At 35.9% G+C, this 21,888-nt stretch overlaps 1 non-coding gene across 1 annotated transcript; it reads left to right on the top strand.

Moving 5' to 3' along the window:
* The first annotated feature begins 19,306 nt into the window (after positions 1–19,306).
* Positions 19,307–19,413, top strand: LOC111750114 (U6 spliceosomal RNA). The gene has a single exon (XR_002785271.1). It is a non-coding gene; the product is annotated as a U6 spliceosomal RNA (small nuclear RNA).
* The last annotated feature ends 2,475 nt before the right edge of the window (positions 19,414–21,888 follow it).

Raw genomic sequence — 21,888 nt, 5'->3', positions numbered from 1 at the left:
AGGAAGATAAATTTCTTGAAAGTTAAAAAATTAAAAAAAAAACAGTAAATTTTAACATTTTTATTAAAAATATTGAGAAAAAGTACAAATTCTTATGTACGACAGTTTTCGTCTTCCATTAAGTTATAATAGAAATTTTAAACAGGAAAACTTTAATGGATAACTTTAAGTTCCATTAGTGTCTGCAAGAGTCATTTATGGCCATTTTTCTGGCACCATGCTTATAATGCAAGCCTTGCAAATTAATGCCTAAGGTAAGTTTAATATAAAACATGACACCCTAATCACTGTGTTTGACTTGGGGACATATTAAAAGAACTAAGAAGATATGATTCCAGAAAAAAAATATCATATACTACTAGTCTTACTTGGTACAAGACAATGACACTGTGTAGCTGCCGAATTGAGAAGAATAGTTGCAAAAGTTTGTTCTCTTCGCTCTTGACACTAGGCTTTCTGGCTCTTTAGTGCAATGGTTTAAAATAAATAAACAAATAAATAAAAGCCAGAATCTGAAGTAGGCAAAATGTATAATTTCCTTGTGGCTTTTATTAGCTCAATATATGAGGCACTTGAGGTTTTCCTAAAGAGAAAGAAACAGGAAACCACCAGATCGATGGTCTGGTTGGCAAGAAGACAGATACTAAAACCGTGCTCCTGATGACTGGAATGGAAACAGCTGTAATGGTGGTGCTGTAAATGGCAGAGGGCCTGCAGGCCTTTCAGGCACTAGCCTGGCAGGCAGCAACTATATAGGCAAAAATTTGCAAACTGCTGAGGTAATAGATATGGAAAGGGGTGAAAGAGGAGCTGAGAAGTGGTTTAAATCTTACTGATGCAGCTCTAACTGCCGGGGAAAAAAAAAGTGTGCATGCAGGAGTGGTCAGATCACAGGATAGAAACAAAGTAAGTTAAAGTCTTGGTATTACTTTTAATTGTGAATAACTCTGTTTTAAAATGTTTGAGCTAACGTTGCTGCTTTTACAGACAAGGTTGAAATGAGAGCAGTGACCTTGGAGCACTGTGATTTGCACAAGCTAATTGGGTTACAAATAATGGTATTCAGAGGACTGGGTATCAGAAAATTTCCTAATTAGAACAGGTGGCCTCCAAGTGAAAATGTAAAAGTACTTAATTGAGACACAAAACTTTAATTAGTAAGTGTAGGCAAAAAGCAATTTCTTTTTGAAACTTCTGATTAAAATATGGTTGGATCTATGCATGAGATCTGACCGGGAATGCAATGCTCTTCAACTGTGGCATTGCTACCATCCTCGTACTACAATTCTTTATTGTTCAGAACCCTCCACATATTACAGTATGATTAAGATCCCTGCTCCCTGCTCACTGAAAGATGTTACTTAGTGCCCCACAGCCACTGAGCAAAAGTTGTACTTCCACATAATTAAAAAAAAAAAAAAAAATCCAGGGGATGTATCACTTAAATGTGTATTTAATAAAAAATATTTAAAAAACATTGACATTGAGTCAATTCTGACTGATAGCAACCCCACAGGACAGAGTAGAACTGCCCCATAGAGTTCCCAAGGAGCGCCTGGTGGATTCGAACTGCTGAACTTTTGGCTGGCAGCCGTAGCTCTTAACCACTACACCACCAGGGTTTCCATTTAATAAATACAGACTAAAATTTTTTCAATCTGTCCAAATTCTTAGTATACTGATTTAATACACTCTTGTGACCATGCTGATGTCTACATCTGATATAATTTTGCTTAGGGAGGAAATGACTTCTCTGCTCTGAAGCTAATTGAATAAAAGGGGCAGGGAGGACCTTGAAGTGGATCTGAACCCTCCTCAAATTAACAAGTTTAAGAAAAAGGCGTTTTCCTCTCATTTTCATGATAAAAAGTAATAATAATAATGGCTTAAAAATATTGCTTCTAAGTTGAGAAGGGTCAGGGTGGGCTGAATACATAGAGCTCCTTTCAATATAAAATGATTCAAATTTGGGTGAAATGCTTCAAAAAGAGATAAGCCAAGTGGGAGCTGAAAAAATAAGCATCACTTCCATGATCCCAGATGAAAAGAAGTGCTAGAGCTCAAGAATGAAGTGAGAGAAGATAAAGACTTTGTTGGGAATGCTGAGCCCCTCAAAAATATGTCAACTGAAACTTCCTGTAATGCAGGTCAAAATGCCTTTCACTGGAAGAAATCAGGCACTATTGGAACTGACTCCCATTCACCCTGTGATGCCAGCACAAATGCCTACTTCATAGTAAGTTGTAATAAAGACCCTAAGTGGGTTTCCTACAGAAGCTAATTTAGCAAGCAAAACAAAAACTTCTGTATTACAAGCATGAGGTATATAGTGAATCTGAAGTAGCTAATTCTTGGGGCATGGTTTTTGTCAGTGTACATTCATGGCAAACCTTATGCAGTAATCTTGCCCACATTCAGGGCCAAACAAAAGAACCAACGACTTTTTAAAATTTTGCAAAACCATACTACTCTCTCTCTGCCAAGATACCCAGATCAAGTTACTTTTGTGCTACTTCTCTGCTGAAGTCATGCAATTGGCTCCCACAGAATGTAAAAATCATACATGAAGATATGACATACCTTAGTCTCTGCAAAATGTTGAACTTTTGCATTTAATCTTTCCATAACAGTAATTTAATGAATACTTTATGCTTTTATGTGTATATTAAAACTTTTGAAGACGAATCTAAAATTATGTAAAATTGCATTTAAAAGCATCAAGAGATGTCTAATGTAGCATGAACATAAATATGAAACAAATTTATTACTCTCTTTTATTCACTGAATCTTGTGAAATATCACAGTATTATGAAAATATGTACTTATTCCACTTAAAAAAAAAATTAGGGATACCAAAAAAAAAAAAAAATTAACCCAGTGCCGTCGAGTTGATTCCACCTCACAGCGACCCTATAGGACAGAGTAGAACTGCCCCATAGAATTTCCAAGGAGCGCCTGGCGGATTCGAACTGCTGACCCTTTGGTTAGCAGCTGTAGCACTTAACCACTATGCCACCAGGGTTTCCAAACTTAGGGATACAGTTTCAAAAATCTTTGATGGTCTCGAATATTTGCTATGGACTGAATTGTGACCCCCAAGAAAGACATGTGTAAGTCATAATCCTTGTACTTTGAATATGACATTGTTTGGGAATAGGGATTTTCTTTTGTTATGTTAATGAGGTCATATCAGAGTACAGTGGGTTCTAAAACTAATGTCACTTAAATGGTGTCTTATAAAGGAGACTACAGACACAGAGAAACACACCAGGGAAGACAGACACCATATGAAGATACATCTACAAGCCCCTAGGGAATGCCAAGAACTACCTAGGACTACAGAAGCAGAAAGAGGCAAGGCTTTTTCTTGAGAACAGCGAAAGAGGGAGGGAGGGAGGGAAAGGGAGAGGGACAGAGAGAGAGAGAAAGAAAGAAACAGAGAGAGAAATACCTTTGCCTACTAATAAACCAAAACCAAACCAAACCTATTGCTTCCAGTCAATTCTGAATATACTGACCCTATAGGACAGACTGGAACTGCCCCATAGGGTTTCTAAGGAGCAGCTGGAGGATTCAAATTGTTGACCTTTTGGTTAGCAGCCAAGCTCTTAACCGGTATGCCACCAGGGCTTGTTACCTATTAATAAACCCAAAACCGCAAACCCAGTACTGTCGAGTTGATTCTGAATAATAACGACCCTACAGGACAGAGTAGAACTGCCCCGTAGAGCTTCCAAGGAGCTCCTGGCAGATTTGAACTGCCAAACCTTGGGTTAGCAGCTGTAGCACTTAACCACTACACCACCAGGGTTTGCATTACCTGTTAATAGTAGATAGTAAATATAGTGTTTTAGTAATGTTTTTATAAGGTCTTTAGCAACCCCTCACAGAGTCCCTGGGTGACACAAATGGTTAAGTGCTTGACTAACAGTCAAAAGGTTGACTGTTCGAAGCCACCCAGATGCACACTGGAAAACAGGACTGGCGATCTGATTTAGAAAGGTCACGGATTGAAAACCCTTGGAGCATTTTTACTCTGCACATGTGGGGTCTCCATGAGTTGTTACTCCGTGTAACAACAACAACAACATCCCCTCAAGAAAAGGTCAGGTTTCTTCCTTCTCAATTCCGGAACTTACAAAGATAAGACGCTTGACCTGACATCACAAGAAATGTATATGTATATATACTAGCCCTGGTAATTAGAATTATTTATTAATATTGTTATATGTAACCATATGTATCTATATGAAGGTCTTACTTATGCCTTTGGTGTTAATTCATTGCTTTATGCATCATTCTAGCCTTCTACCACTGCTTATCTGTAACCTCCTATTCCAAGACTGAGAAACCTGGCTCCCAACATCTACCATCCTTTTCGTTAGTGACAGCTGAACACATCTAGAAGTAGTCACATCCACTAGCAACAAGTATACCCAGAGCCCAGACCTTGGTTTCTAATACCATTCTCCTCTAAAAGAAACCAGGGCTTTTGGAAAAATGGCTGGACCTAGGATTGGGACAGGAAATGGACAAGATGAGACTGGAACATTTTGTAGTGTCAAAAAGTAAACTGTTCCAAAGGGTGGGTGAGGGTGGAGGGGAAAAAATGACAGGAAAAAAAAAAAACAGCAATGACAGAGACATATCAAAGGGGCACAGAGGCCAACTGAAAGAGCTCCTAGTGGCCAAACCTGGAACAATTTGAGTCACAAAATAAATAAAGTAATATTTAATAATAACCCAAAGTATTAAAAAAAAAAATCATGAGTCCATATAAATAAATAAATAAGTGGAGAGAAAGACACATTTTCCAAACAGGAAAACTTTAAATAATTTATATGAGTACTTTGCCTTCAAGGAGGTGGAGCATAACTGCCAAATCCCAAAGAGTGGGATGCTCGTAAACACACAGGACTTCCTTCCAAAGAATACCAAATGGAAAAAGAGAAAAAAAATGGTACATTTACAGTGTAAAAGCCTGACAATCATTACATCAGCCAGGTAATCTAGGTTATCGACAGCGGTAAGTCATGATGATAATATACAGCCTTCATATAATGTGATGACACTTTTTCCTCTGTGGCCTTTCCCCTCAAAAGGAAAAAGAGGTCTTCAGTGAAATTATGAGAAAAATATAGATAAATCTCAATTAAGGACATTCTAAAAAATACCTGACCAATCCTCCTCAGAACTGTCATGGTCATCAAAAATAAGAAAAGACTGAGAAACACTCACAGCCAAGAGGATCCCAAGAGAACATGATGACTATATGTAACCTGGATGGGATCCTAAACAGAAAAGGATATTCAATATAAACTACAGGAACCTGAAAAAAGTATGGACTTTAGTTAACAATAACGTATGGATATTAATAATATAGGATACATAATATGGGAAGTTTCTATGCTACCTTCATAATTTGTAAATGTAAAACTGTTGTAAAATTTAAAAGTTTACCTAAAATATTTAAGAATTTTTATTTATTTAGTATATAGTTGTCATGGATTGAATTGTGTACCCCCCCAAAATATGCGTCAACTTTGTTAAGCCGTGATTCCCAGTATTGTGTGGTTGTCCTTTATTTTGTGATTGTAATTTTATTTTGAGAGGACTAGGGTGGGACTGGGTTTTAGGGTGGGATTGTAATACCACCCTTACTCAGGTCACCTCCCTGATCCAATGTAAAGGGAGTTTTCCTGGGGTAGGGCCTGCACCAGAGAGTTGGGGACCTCATACCACCAAGAAAGCAGCACCGAGAGCAGAGCGTGTCCTTTGGACCCAGAGTCCCTGCCCATGAGAAGCTCCTCAACCAGGGGAAGATTGAGGACAAAGACCTTCCTTCAGAGCTGACAGAGACAGAAAGCCTTCCCCTGGAACTGACACCCCGAATTTGGACTTTTAGCCTACTTTACTGTGAGGAAATAAATTTCTCCTTGTTAAAGCCATCCACTTGTGGTATTTCTGTTATAGCAGCACTAGATGACTAAAAGAATAGTAGATTAGCTTTATCTAAAATCTGTTTCAATTATTTTATGGGACACTTTTCCAGACACTGTTAGCAAGTGTAATAAGTAATAGTGTTATGGGCTTTATGGAGTCCTGGAAATACTGTATATTTCATAACCTGTATTCACTGGAGCCCTGGTGGTATAGTAGTTAAGAGCTGTGGCTGCTAACCAAAGGGTCAGCAACACAAATCCACCAGCTGCTCCTTGGAAACCATATGGGGCAGTTCTGCTCTATCCTATAGGGTCTGCTGAGTTGGAATCAAAGTCGATTTTTTTTTTTTTTAATTCATTTGACAATGAATATGCAGCATAATGAATGAGAGGAGGCCTACAATGAAGACACCTCTTTAACTCAGTTTAACTTAAGGTCACCAAAGCTTAATTGAACAAGGAATATTGAGGGTAAAAGGGTGAATGTTGTGTGTGTGTGTGTAATTTGTGAGAATGTCTATTAACAATTATGGTGCAACCTGGAGGAGAGTATACTTTAACTTCCTTGGGAATGAATCATAGCTAAGGAAAAATTCCCAGCTAAGAAATTAATTGAATGTAATAACTTAGCAAGGATTTAAAATCACTATCAGAAATAATGGACCCCTGGTGGTGCAGTGGTTAAGAGCTCAGCTGTTAACCAAAAGGTCAGCAGTTCAAATCCACCAGATGCTTCTTGGAAACCCTATGGGGCAGCTCTACTCTGTCCTATAAGGGTCACTAGGAGTCAGAATCAACTCAATGGCAACAGGTTTTTTTTTAATCAGAAATGATGTTGAAGAAATAACTTCTCCTTATCACTACTTACTTCTATCAAATAAGCTATCACACATGCAGTTACCAGGACTCACTCCAAGAATGCCTGTCATCAAAAAGATTTAATGTACTTCTTCTAGATTTGTATTCTAGAGATCTAGTTCCCCGAATATAGACAGAGTTTGTGCTTATGGAACACACTCTCCGTGAAGCCATGCTCTGGGCAATTTACTTTCTATTTTAGTGAAAGAATCAAGCCCAAGGCCTCATAGTAGAAGTCATTATATTCAAGAGTTCAGATAACTATAAGGCATTATAATGAGATTTTTAAAAAATTTTTGAGGGAACCCAGAGGCCATGGCCCCCGGACTCTGTTAGGCCAAAACTGAAACCATTCTCAAAGCCAACTCTTCAGGCAAAGATTAGACTGGACTATAAGACATAAAATGATACTGGTGAGGAGTGTGCTTCTTAGCTAAAGTAGACACATGAGACTATGTGGGCAGCTCCTGTCGGGTGGCAAGATGAGAAGGCAGAGGGGGACAGGAGCTGGTTGACTGGACATGGTAAACACAGAGTGGAGAAGAGTGTGCTGTCTCAGTGTAAGGAAAACAACTGGGGTCACATAAGAATGTGTGTATAAGTTTTTGTATGAGAAAGTGATTGAATTGTAAACTTTCACTTAAAGCACAATAAAAAAAAAATGCTTGAATAACTTTATCAATGTTCTCTTAAGCAAAGCATCCTTGGAGAAAAAGCAGTAAGAGGAAAGAGTAGACGGAAAGTGGAAGGCATTGTTAATAACAGTTCAATCTAGCAATTGTTTATCATATACTTACCATGTGCAAGGTGAAGAGACAGTAGGGATGCTTTACACCATTGTCTCACCTTAAAGGAACTTAAAAGAATACATAAAAAAAAAAAAAAAACCCACTGCCGTGGAGTCGATTCCGACTCATAGCGACCCTATAGGACAAAGTAGAACTGCCCCCATAGAGTTTCCAAGGAGCGCCTGGAGGATTTGAACTGCCGACCTCTTGGTTAGCAGCTGTAGCACTTAACAACTACGCCACCAGGGTTTCCCAAAGAATGCATATTCCCTTAAATTCTTTTCAGAATTTATTGTAGTGAGATATAGAATGAGAAATAAGCAATGCTGTTATAAACATATTTCATTATATATTCCCTTAGTGTCACATTTTTTACTTTAATGACCTAATTAGTGATCTCTAGCTCATTCATATAAACAATTCTTTTATCTGTTTTTCAAGACATTCACTGTTTTATGGTTAATAATCCAGCAAAATGCAGCTGTCAAGCATATACTTGGTATGAAAGCCTTAGAGTGAATTTAGTTGCCAATTATTTCAATCTCATTCCAAAAGCTTTCACTGATAGGAACATAAGGTCACTGCAGTTTGGGAGGAAAGCCCAAATTCACTTTTATATGCAATTTATCCATCAACAATTACACAGTGATCCAAAACTTAGAGTGCCCCTTGGAAAAAAAAAGTTAGGAAAGAAGCTGAATATAAAGCTGATATTACTTGGATTTGAACACTGCTTTTCTCAATTTTCCTTTAGTGGATTTTTACCTATTTCACTAAATCTATCATGAAACCAACTTGTTTACAATGAAAATTATGTTGAAATTAAAAAAGAAAAGAAATTAATGAGATGACATCTCAACTATAGCATTTGTTCTTGAAAAAAACTTATCTGTATATATGACTTTTTTTTCCCACTTAATGAATTTAGTACAGAAATGAAGAGATTCATCAAAGCAATATTAGCTTATGGTTTACTCAATTGTTCAGTTTAGTTCATTCAATGTTTTCAATCTGTTTATAAGTACATGAATAAAATCTTTAAACCTTCTTCATACTGCAAAATTCCTTCCTTAAATCTCTGAATTATCTTTGCAGGTAAATCCCCCTTTTAACAAATTTGATATGACAAAATAACTATGTACTTGGCTAAAAATGCATTATCCTTGAAGTGAAAACTATTTTCATCTCTTGGGCCCTCTTGGGAGCCCTGTTGCCAAAGTGGTTGAAGTGCTAGGCTGCTAACCAAAAGGTCGGTGTTTCAAGCCCACCAGCCGCTCTGTAGGAGAAAGATGTGGTAATCTACTTCTGTAAAGCTTACAGTCTTGGCAACTATATGGGTCAATTCTATTCTGTCCTAGGGTCACTCTAAATCATAGTTGACTTGATGCAGCGGATTTAGTTTTTTTGGTTTGGGACTGTCTTGATGTTCCTCAGGATTCTATCCTTTGCCCTCTGATATATCCCTATTCAAGACTCTCTTATACCTCTTTTTTCAAAGGTAGATAGAACACCTTTTTACTTTCATAATTAACTTTTAATTAATTATATGTGGCATCAGTATCACCCTAATCACTGATAAGATTCCTGCAATTTACCAATGCTCGGGTTCTAAGTTTAGCATAGCAGTTAACACTATGCTAAGAGCTCGTTAAAATGTTTTTGATAAATATAATTTCTATGCTTAAAATTCACAGTGGACTTCCAGCTGTGTGGGGGAATACAACCTGTGGTCTTTGAGTCCATTCCAACTCATAGCCACCCTATAGGATAACACGGGACTACCCCATAGGATTTCCAAGGCTGTAATCTTTACGGAAGCAGACCACCACATCTTTCTCCCTGGAGCAGCTGGTGGGTTCGAACTGCTGACCTTTCTGTTAGCAGCTGAGTGCTTAACCACTACACCACTAGGACTCCTTGTGTGGTGGACTAGGCATTCTGGAATGCCCTCAGGCTTGGTAAAATACACAGATGTGGTTTCTGTCTTCTTTAGATTATATACATTAGAACAGTTAACTCTTCTGAAAGTCCAACCCAAATCTTACCTTTATGTAATTCAGACTGCATAAAACTCCTGTTAAACTTATACGGTAAATAACTTAAGAGCAATTTGTGAGAAAAAAAAATATAGCCTCATATAATAGCACAAATTTCAAACTGTTGCTTTTATAGAAGAGACTTGTGAATCTATTGTGCCCATTTCTTGTTTTAATAAAATATATTGAAATAGGATCATCACATGGCTTTTCTATGGATCTTCTGCCAAATGTGGTAAATAATTCCCTAAACAACGCTGTCCATTATAATTTGAAACAGGATTATACCTGGTTATATTATTATTATTATTATTATTTTATTTCAGTACACTAGTTCAAGAGGGTCAGTGAAAAAGAAGAAGACCCTCAAAGAGATGGATTGACACAGTGGCTGCAACATCAAACATAACAATGATTGTGAGGGTAGCGCAGGTCCAGACAGTGTTTCATTCTGTTGTACATAAGGTTGCTATGAGTCAGAAACGATTCAATGGCACCTAACAACACTTGTTCAGAGGCTAATTCTAAAAAGAAAGTTTTTAGATGTCAGATAAAATTTAACTTTTTAAATATGAAATAGTTTTAGTTGGTATAAAATTAGTTTTTAACAAATTTTCCCATATACAATATGCTATGAAGAGTGGGAAATGTGTTCATATGTTAACTTGAATTTAATAGATAATGCATTATTTTATTTATTGATATTTTCAAAGTACATTTCCACCTAATTAAAAGGTAGAGATATTTAGTTTAATGTCTTTTTAAAATATTAAGATTGTACAATTAATGGATTTGTAGCATGAATATATTTCATTTGAAGAGATTACAGTTTAATTTTAATATAATGAAAAGAGCACTGTTCTAATTTATCCATTCTCATATTATATTAATGGGAAGAATGTTTCGTTAAAACATTTTTTAAACTCTGCACATATACACATTTTTCTTTGGTATTGAAAAAAGAATAGCACTGCCTTCATTCTCAGATTAGAAGAGTGAAATTCAATATTAGAATTATTTTTAACAGATAGAAAAACATTTACTAGAAATTCCTAAAAATAAAAAAATGGAATAAAGTATAAAGCTCCATCACAACCACATCATTAAATACAAAGTAAAATGCAAATAAAAAAATGATAAAAAGGAAATCATGAACCGAGACCAGTATTTTATATATATATAATATATAAATGTTATATATAGTATATATCTATATGTATATATATGTTGTTGTTAGTTGCTGTTAAGTCTAGTAGATTCTGACTCATGGTGACCCCGTGTGGGGAGAGTAGAACTACAATTCATAGAGTTTTCAAAACTGTGGGTTTTTGGAAGCATATTGCCAGGCCTTACTTCCCAGGCACCCCTGGGTGGGTTTGAACCACCATCATTTAGGTTAGTAAAAAAAAAAATTAGTAGTCCAGTGTTAAACCTTTTACAACACTCTGGGACTTCTATATATATTGGCAGGTGGCACAGTGGTTAAGAGCTTGGTTACTAACTAAAACGTCAGCAGTTTGAATCCACCAACCACTCCTTGGAAACCCTATGGGGCAGTTTTATGTCCTATAGGCTTGCCATGAGTTGGTACTGACTCAACAGCACGTAACAACAGCATATATATATATATATATATACACATATATGTGTGTGTGTGTGTGTATATATATATATAACCAAAAAAAAACCAAACCTACACAAAAAACCAAACCCTTGTCATTGAATTGATTCTGACTCATAGCAGAGTCTCCTATAGGACAGAGCAGAATTTCCCCATAGGGTTTCAGGGAGCAGCTGGCAGATTCGAACTGCCGACGTTTTGGTTAGCAGCCTGAGCTCTTAACTACTGTGCAATCAGGGCTCCATATACATATATAACCAAATCTAAAACCATATATAGATACATATATATATATTTACTCTTGCCAATATAAATTAGCAAGAAAATGACAGAGCCAATTAGAAAAATGGGCAAAAGAAATGGAGAGTATCCATAAAGGAAAATAGGCTAGTAAATACAGTAAAAATAAAATAATTAATAATTGGTAACCATATTTGCTTATCAAAGTGGCTAAAATTAACAACATGATTATTCTTACTTTGGTTAAAACAAATATGACCAGAAATCAGTACTAATTGTATTAATTCAATTTAATAAATAGTTTAGAGGACACTTGTCACTTATTTTTGATATAAATGACTGTTTTGTCTTCTACTTCCATAGACAAGATAAACATGCATTTTCATATTTATTTCATATTTCATGTTTATTTATTTCAAAGATATGCACTTTTGTTTTTATGGTCATTCTCATCATCCCAAAAGAGTTTATGCTCCCAAAATAAATAAATTTATTCTACAATGCCAAAGTTAAAGAAGGTATTTTGAAAGTGACATTTTCAGAAAATCATATCTTCTAACGATAGCAGTATTTAGATAAGTAGTTAGTTGTACATCCTTAAAGGAAAATAAGAAAATTTACATCCTATAACTCAACCAAAATTAAGATACAAGGACAACTTTTATGCTCATGATGTGCTTAGCATTGCCAAGAATACTTTGACGGTGCCCATCTTTTAGAAGCATCTTCAAAGGAAAAAGCAGAAAAGAACATTGGCAAGAATAAGCTTGAGACTCTTTAAGCTGTCAACTTGTCATTTTTAGAGAATTACCTTTAGTTTAAAATGGTTTTACATTATTTTTAATGCTTCTTTTCATATTATTTCTCATGAGTTGATCGCACTATATGTACCAGAGATGATGAATTTGTTATTTTCCTGGAGGAGTATTAGATATAATATGTATTTTTGCCCTCTTTGATTTTTCTCCAATACCCTCCAGAGTTTACTTAAGGGAGTGCTTACCTATGGTGGGATTTTTCATGTATTAATTGAAAGAAAAAATTATGTCAGAAAATAAAGTGCCTTGTTGGAATTGACTGCACCATTTTGAAAAACTTAGAAATGGCCTCAATAATCCAATCTGGATCTCAATATTAAGTGTCCTCCTAAAGTATCTTTCATATTGTAATGGGAAAAGTAAAAGCAGAGAAAGTGTATTTTCCTTTCTAGCTTCTTATGGTAATAAATCCTCTAATTGCAAAGTGGATGGGTTCTTTTGCAACACTGAAACAGATCAGTTTGTTGGAAATGAAGCAGCATGATATTCTTACAGAAACAAATGGAAAAATAGTATGTGTGCTATCTCATTAGCACAGATACTAGTGGAACCATCAAAGGAAGGCTCCCCCAAATGTAGTTTTACCTTACTCAATCCATTTTTGGAAATACTAAAGAAGCTTTTTCAAATCAAGCCGTGGTTCAGATTATCTAAATATTTATTTTCAGGAATTTGCCTGACTTAAGTTACCTAGGAAGAATGCTGTTGTGTTAATAATAATAAAATGAAAGTATTGAAAATACAAGTCTATCTGAAAAAGCATCTGTGAGGAGAGAAGGTTTTGTGAATGGAAATCAAAGTGGAAGACACCTGGAATATCAATATTTTGAAAATAAATATTGAAGTGGAATAAAAATTGACTGAACCTATTTCTTCTCTGATAAAAAAAAACGCTGCTAGTTTCTGCCATAGGGATTTCCCTAAACTTTTTATAGACTTAAGTAACTTTAATTGAGAGATAACAGATTAATTATAATTTAAGCATTTTGCCTTTGTTCAAATACATAAAATAATGCAATTACCACTCTCTAGATATTTTCTTCCACCTTCCTTCCCCTCATTTATATAAGCTGCCAGTCTCCTACTTCCAGATGATTCAATGCCCGTGGGGACGATCCTCCAACACCCTCGTTTCTCAGTTTGTAACTTCATCTCTAGGAAAAGCTTTTTTCCTTCCACTTAAACTTCCTGCATCCATGGCTACATCTTAGGCTTTATCATCACCCACTGCTCCCCCTAGTCCAATCATGTCATTCTCCAACTATTTTATTCCATTCTGTTATGCCTTTTCTTTAACACCACTGAGACTTTCAATCATCACCTCTCTACACTGTCCTCCCTACCCTTGACTTTTTCCCATCCAACTTCATGGAACTTCAAGTCAGATCCTTTTTTTGCCAATATCCATAAATCTATTGTGTATTCAAAATTTAAGGAGATTAAGAAGTTATTACAGCAATCTAAAAATACTTGAAGGTAAAATCTACGACATTTGCTGCTTGTTTGAAAATACAGTATGCGTGACATCACTTTGTTTGAAAATACAGTATGCGTGACATCACTTTGTTGAAAAAGTAAAATGTCCAGAGTTCTCCATTTTCCCTTCCTTGTATTCCTTTGGTCTAACCATGTAGAACTCTCATCTTAATTAATAAGGTATCTCTGCTCCCATTTATCTATCCACCTTGGCCAGGCTAAAGTCTATGCATACTATAAACTTATGACAAAATATATTTTCTGGTTCTGCAAAACTTAGTAAAACACTCTTAAATATGTTCTCATTGGATCATATAATTTCCTATTATAAGCTATTATAATGCTGTATTATAATCTTCTGTTTATATGTTTTTCTTCTACTGGATTGTACTTTCACGGAAGGCAGAAACTTTGTTGATTTGTTGGTTTCTCAGGTAATATTACAGTCTCTGACACAGAGAAGTTATTCACTAAACTTTTTAATTGAATGAATTAACAGATTAATTAGCATTAACTCGGTGCTAGACTGATAAATTAAAAGACTATGTTATTGCTGTTGTTAGGTGCGATTGAGTCAGTTTCAACTTATACCAATCCTATGTACAACAGAACAAAACAGTGCTTTGTCCAGTGCAATTCTCATAATCACTGTATGCTTGAGCCCAGCGTTGCAGCCACTATGTCAATCCATCTCATTGAGGGTCCTCCTCTTTTTAGCTGACCCTTTACTTTAGCAAGCATGATGTCCTTCTCCAGTGACTGGTTCCTCCTTATAATGTGTTCAAAGTATATGAGACCAAGTCTCACCATCCTTGCTTCTAAGGGACATTCTGGCTGTATTTCTTTCAAGACTGATTTGTTAATCCTTTTGGCAGTCCATGGTATATTCAATATTCTTCTCCAGCACCATAATTCAAAGCCATCAATACTTCTTTGATCTTCTTTATTCACTGTCCAGATTTTGCACGCATGAGGTGATTGAAAACATCATGGCTTGGGTCAGGTGCATCTTAGTCCTTAAAGTGACATCTTTGCTTTTAAGCACTTGAAATAGATCTTTCACAGCAGATTTGCCCAATGCAATGTGCTGCTTGATTTCTTGACTGCTGCTTCCATGGGCATTGATTATGGATCCAAGTAAAATGAAGTCCTCGACAATTTCAATTTTTTCTCTATTTATCATGATATTGCTTATTTGTTCAGATGTAAGCATTTTTGTCTTTTTTATGTTGAGGTGCAATATATACTGAAGGCTGTAGTCTCTATCTTCATCAGTTAGTACTTCAAATCCTCTTCACTTTCAGCAAGCAAGCAAGCATATCACAGGTTGTTAATGAGTATTCCTCCAATCCTGATACCCCATTCTTCTTCATATAAACCAGCTTCTTTGATTATTTTCTCAGCATACAGATTAAATAAGTGTGGTGAAAGGATATAACCCTGATGCACAGCTTTCCTGACTTTAAAGCACAAAGTACCCCCTTGTTCTATTTGAACGACTGCTTCTTGGTCAATGTACAGGTTCCTCATGAGCACAATTAAGTGTTCTGGAATTCTCATTCTTTGAAAGGTTATCCAAAACTTATTATGATCCACACAGTCGAATGCCTTCCATAGTCAATAAAACACAGGTAAACATCTTTCTGGTACTCTCTGTTTTCAGCCAGGATCCATCTGACATCAGCAATGATATCCCTCACTCCACATCCTCTTCTGAATCTGGCTTGAATTTCTGGCAGTTCCCCATTGATAACCTACTGTAATGCTTCTCAATGATCTTCAGCAAAATTTTACTCGTGTGTGATATTCATAATATTGTTCAATAATTTATGAATTCTGTTGGATCACCTTTCTCTGGACTAGCCATAAATATGGATCTCTTCCAGTCAGGTGGTCAGGTAGCTGTCTTCCAAATTTCTCAGCATAGACGAGTGAGCATTTCCAGTTCTGTATTTGTCTTTTGAAACATCTCAACTGGTACTCCGTCAATTCCTGGAGCCTTGTTTTTCACCAAATGTCTTCAGTGTAGCTTAGATTTCTTCCTTTGGTACCACTGGTTCTTGATCATATGCTACCCTCTGAAATGTTTTAACGTTGACCAATTATTTTTGATACACTGCCTCTGTGTATTCCTTCCAGCTTCTTTCGATGCTTACTGCATCAGTGAGTATTTTGCCCATAGAATCCTTCAATATTCCTACGCAAGGCTAGAATTTTTTCTTCAGTTCTTTCAGCTTGAGAAATGTCGAGCATGTTCTTCCCTTTTGGTTTCTAACTCCTGGCTTTGCACATGTCTTTATGATACTTTGTCTTCTCGAGCTGCTCTTTGAAATCTTTTCAGCTCTTTTACATCATCATTTCTTCCACTCACTTTAGCTACTCTACATTAAAGAGCAAGTTTCAGAGTCTTTTTTGACATCCATTTTCATCTTTTCTTTCTTTTTAATGATTCCTTGTTTCCTTCATGTATGATGTTCTAGATGCCCTTCCACAACTTACCTGGTCTTCGGTCATTAGTGTTAAGCATGTCAAATCTATTCTTGAGATGGTCTCTAAATCAAGATGGAATATACTCAAGGTTGTACTTTGGCTCTTGTTCACTTGTTCTAATTTCCTTCAGCTTCAACTTGAACTTGCACATAAGCATTTGATGGTCTATTCCAAAATCAGCCCCTGGCCTTGTTCTGACTGATGATACTGAGCTTTCCCATCCTCTGTTTCCACAGATGCAGCCTATTTGATTCCTGAGTATTCCATCTGGTGAGGTCCACATGTATAGTTGGCATTTATGCTGTTGAAAAAGCTATTTCCAATGAAGAAGTCATTAGTCTTGCAAAATTCTATACTGTAATCTCCAGCATTGTTTCTATCATCAAGGCCATATTTTCCAACTACCTGTTATTCTTCTTCATTTCCAGCTTTCCCATTTCACTTACTAGTAATTATCAGTGCATCTTGATTGCAGCTTTCATCAATTTCAGACTGCAGAAGTTGGTAAAAATCTTTAATTTTTTCATCTTTGGCCTTAGTGGTTGGTGTGTAAATTTGAATAATAGTCTCATTGACTTGTCTTTCTTGTAGCTGTATGAATATTATCCTATCACTGACAGCATTGTACTCTAGGATAGATCTTGAAATGTTCTTTTTGACAATGAATGCAACACCATTCTTCTTCAATTTTTTATTCCCAGCATAGTAAACCATGTGACTGATTCAAAATGGCCAATACCAGTCCATTTCAGCTCACTAATGCCTGGGATATCAATGTTTATTAGTCCCATTTCATTTTTTACAATTTCCAGTTTTAGGTTCATACTTCATACATTTCACGTTCCTATTATTAATGGATGTTTACAGCTGTTTCTTCTCCTTTTGAAAAGACTCATTGTGAGATGCAGAAAAGATGATAGAGTCAACATTTCAGCTTCTGTTAAGGGTGATGAAAATTTTGAAAGGTATTGTGGTGATGGTTGCACAACGCAATGAACATACTTAACGTCAATGAATTGCATGTATAGAATGTAGAAATGGCAAATGTTTTGTTATATATATATATATAACAAAACATAAATTGAGAGTTTCAGTTAATGCAACGAAAACATAGAAATCAAACCTTAGAAGATTCAGACAAATTCCACTACACTTTTTCCTTGTTGGACTAGTTCAGGATATGGCAAGACCCATGACATCATGATCAAACTCTAAAACTCTGCCTAGTGGGCTTGGCCAAGCACCCTGTACTTTGTCACCTCCTGGAAACTGTATCACTGGGCTTCCTTCTGGATACTTACAAACTGCAGTCCTCCCATTTGTGTATGGGTTAAATTATAATAAAGACTCATGGTGTCCTTCGAGTTAAACATGTAAAGCTGAACATGATATTTTAGCCATGTGAAATATTTAAAATTCACTCAAAATGATCATTTGGTGTCATACAACTAAGAAATTCAGATAGCTTATAAGTGTTTTACTTGATTCTATTAAACTCAATTGAATAGGCACAGTTTCTGAAAATGGTCTCAAATTCTTCTAAAGTTAGCATGTTTGTTTTTTTTTTTTTATTTAATGACATGAAATCTAAAGTATATTATCTCATGATTTGGTATGGTAGGTTTAATTTTTATCTTGATAGTAAAAATGGATTTTTTTTTTAATGCGTTATCTTGATTTTTCCATTGAAGTAAAAAATAAAATGCCCTAGTTTGACTAACAATAATTTTTTGTTTGTTTGCGTCTAATCTTGCCTAAGGTGATTAGGATTTTAGAACAGCAAATGTTTATTTATTGTGAGATGACTACTTTAAATATACAAACGATAGAATGCAAAACAAAATGCATTTAAATGTATATAACTAATAGTGTTTACGGGCCAAAAATATAAGCACTGAGTTCTATGTATGGCAAATAAAATTAGTATAAATTGGATAAAAATATGAATTTATTTCTTTTAAGAATTAGCCAGATATATGAATTTAAGGTAAACCTTAAATAGTAGACTTCTTAAAAAAAAAAACAAAAAATTGTAATGGAAAGGATTCTGGCCTAGAAGTCCACAATCTGTGATTTAATCTATGTTGTACTTACAAGGAGCCCTGGTGGTGCAGTGGTTAAGAGATCACCTGATCACCAAAAGATTTGCACTTGGACTCCATCAGCTGCTCCTTGGAAACCCTATGATGCCAGTTCTACTCTGTCCTATAGGGCAACAGGCTTTCATTTTTGGTTTGTACTTATAAGCTCTTTAAGTCAGATTATCCCTCCTAGAACAGACCCTTGTACAAGAATTTGAGCCCAAAAGACTTATAATGGAAGTGTTTCTGGTAGAAACCAGAGAAGAAATGGAGGAAATAGGACAGCAAAATAGGGTCTGTGAGTGAGGCATTAACTTCAAGTGCAAAATATAAAGAGGAACAAAAAACTTAATAATCAAGATAAATAATACATTAGTGAAATATTACATATAAATCAAAATTGATTTTAAAAATCCAGATTATAAAAATGTCAAATGTTTAAATAAAGCTGGTCAGGGCTTTTGTGTTGTTGTTTGTTTTAAGATCCTGTGTTATCATGCAATAGGAGCAGCTATTTTCAATCAGCTCAGGGTACCTGGCTCACCTGCCAAGTAGATTTATAATAGTTGTTAATAATGCTCAAAAAGATTGAACAACATGAGACTTTATATATTGTCATATTCTCTTTTTTATTTTTTTAATGTTTCAATTTAATTTTTTTTTAATTCTAAAGTTTATGTTAACTACTTCCACTTGTTTTAAAATATGGAAGAATGTTTTTATAAGTGTATGAATGAGCACAATAGGTGCCTGGGTGGCACAAATGGTTTGCACTTGACTACTAGCGTAAAAGTTGGTGACTACTAACCTAAATTGCCAGACCTTTCTTCCGTGATGCAATTTGCTTCCATAAAGATTACAGCCATGAAAACCCTATGGAGCATTTCTATTCTGTAACACAATGGGCCACCATGGGTCAAATCGACACAGCAGCTGTGCTTGCTTTGGCAGCACATGTGCTCGTTATGGCAACACATATACTAAAACGGGAATGATACAGAGAAGATTAGCATGGCCCCTGCACAAGGATGAAATGCAAATTCCTGAAGGCTTCCATGTATTTTTGCGTGTGTCTAAGTAAAACAAAAAATCAACTCAATGGCAGTGGGATTTTTTTTATGGGGTATGGATGGGTGTACATTTTTCCTTTTACCACAGGCACCAATATTGCCCAGCATGATACAACAAGGAAAGGTAAGAATCTAAGAAAAGGTGCAAATTCAGGTAAAGCCCTAGACCCAGGCTTATTGCTTGAGCAATGCTGGAGCAGAAATTACCTGTCAAAGTTTTTCTATCTTGAGACAAAGAGGCTGGGCTTTTATATCCCCATACCAGCAAAGCAGTGGCTATGGGCCGCCTCCAGGAGAAGGTAGGGCAAAGATTTCCAGGCACTTCAGGTTTTCCATACATGTATCCAACAACAACAAGGACAACTCCAACCACCCTTGTTTTGTGAACTGTGGCAAGCAACTTAAACTTCCTAAAGTTAATACCTATCTTGATCACCTCACAGGTTTGGTGTAAATAACAAATAAAAGGTAAGAAATTAACTGACCATTCTCAAATTCAGCTATCTAACAGTGTCTATTAACAGAGAACAGGTACAGGAAGGAGCAAGTGAGGCTAAAAGGGTTCTGAGTAATTCAATAGATATTTTTTCAAATATACACACTAAAACCTATACATTTTATTCATAGTAGTGGTTCTCATCCCCTCTCTGAAATCCTATTTCTTGTTACATGATTAGCCAATATTACAGAATTTTGTTGTGTGATTTCCAAGCTCCTGCAAAATTAAAAGGTGAGAGATAGACCACTCCTGCTATGCAGGTGAAGAGACAGTCTGAAGAGGCAGAAATGAGAAGTAGCCATCTTCCAGAAAGGTATGAAATGCAAAAGTGAAAAAAATCGTATGAGAGACCCCAACTCTCAAATCAGCCTGGACTCTTTTAATATAGACACACATACACACATAAATGTGTGTGTGTGTGTGCACATTATCTGCTTTATTTAATTATTTTTTTTCATGAACCTTATAAGAAATTTTTTTAAATGACATAGAAAATTCTAAGGCTTTGGAGAAGAGCAGACATAATCAACCAGAGGAGTTGAAATTACTCATGCTCAGGAAAATGTGTTTGCACAGAACTGAGGAATTCCTCCCATCCACATCTGTGGGAACTCATGCCACCATGCTTCAGACCACTAGGCCACCTCCCACATCACTAGGTCTAGCTGGATATATGCTTCTGGCACTAATAGCTAGAGGATGTGTATCAGAGCCATGCCAATGGAGGGTGAGTTTAGGGTGATGAAGGCATTAGAAGTGGTGGGTTGCAGCATGAATAATATATATTATGCTTAGGTAATGACCGGTAACCATGAGATTGATATTGGATGATGGTTTTGCTCTCAGAGTAAAATACTACATAACTTTAGAAAAAAGGAAAACTGTGTCACAGAGGTTTAGGTTTTATTCCATCTAATTAAGACCTCTGGGGAATATCTAACTTAAGGAAAGGCCTAGATGCAAATGAAGTCTTACTCAAGCTCAAGCGTAAAACTCTCCTATGTCAGGAATTTTTTTTTTATTTTACAATCTTGATATGACAGACATTATGAGATTGTTACTGTTTTGGGAAGAAATAATGGAAACCATCCCTGGCTAGAAGATGTAAAAATGTGAATTCATTATAGGGATATAGAGATCCTGAAGTCACTCACAAATTAAAACGAACAAACGAAAAATAAAGTGAAAAAGAAGACTTGGAAAGGTGAGGAACAAGGGCAAATTCATCTAGAGGGAATTAATTTACAGTTGCATTTGTGTTCTATCACTGGGATAAATCAGCTCATTCATTGTTCAGTCTTTGTCATACTCTGCTCAAAATTCCAAGGACTGAAGGTAAATCACAAGGAACAAAGCTAGTTCATGTGCACACTTACGGATAGTGATGTTCAGAAACCTGGACAGACAGCTCCATAAGGACTGCAGACAATGAGGGTGAGATTATAACTGAAAAGCAAAGAAAGATGTGATAACAAGGAGAAATTGAGGTTATGTTGTAAAGAAAAAATAAAAATAAATCAAAAACAAATTTAAAAAATGAAGTCAAAGGAAACAAACAAAAACAATGCTGTCTAAAACAAGTCCCTCATGAGCTATTAAGAGCGGGTTGGTTAGACAGGAATCACTAACAGTCCAGGGAGAGGATAATGCCCATAGCGTCATGTCAGGACCAGGAACCAAACTAGCATGGATGATAAGCAAGACATATGCCCCTTAACTGTTGTGAGGGTTGAGCTGCAATTTAAGTTCAATCTTCTTGGCAACCAACACCTAAGGGTCACATCAGAGATCCATAATCCACCATATAGGTATTCATCTTAATACCTACTGTTTGAGTTAACAATTTTACTAAGTACAAGAGGTATATGCTGCATTTTGAAGCAGTTTATGTGCAAAACAATTATTCTGAATGATATTTAACTAAGTAGATCCTCAAATAGTTAGAAAAATCTGTGATTCAAGCATTTTC

The sequence above is a fragment of the Loxodonta africana genome, chromosome 14 (genome assembly GCF_030014295.1).
Source record: "Loxodonta africana isolate mLoxAfr1 chromosome 14, mLoxAfr1.hap2, whole genome shotgun sequence".
NCBI lineage: Eukaryota > Metazoa > Chordata > Mammalia > Proboscidea > Elephantidae > Loxodonta > Loxodonta africana.
Note: the sequence above shows the minus strand (reverse complement) of the source record. Positions and strands in the feature narration are given on the sequence as shown.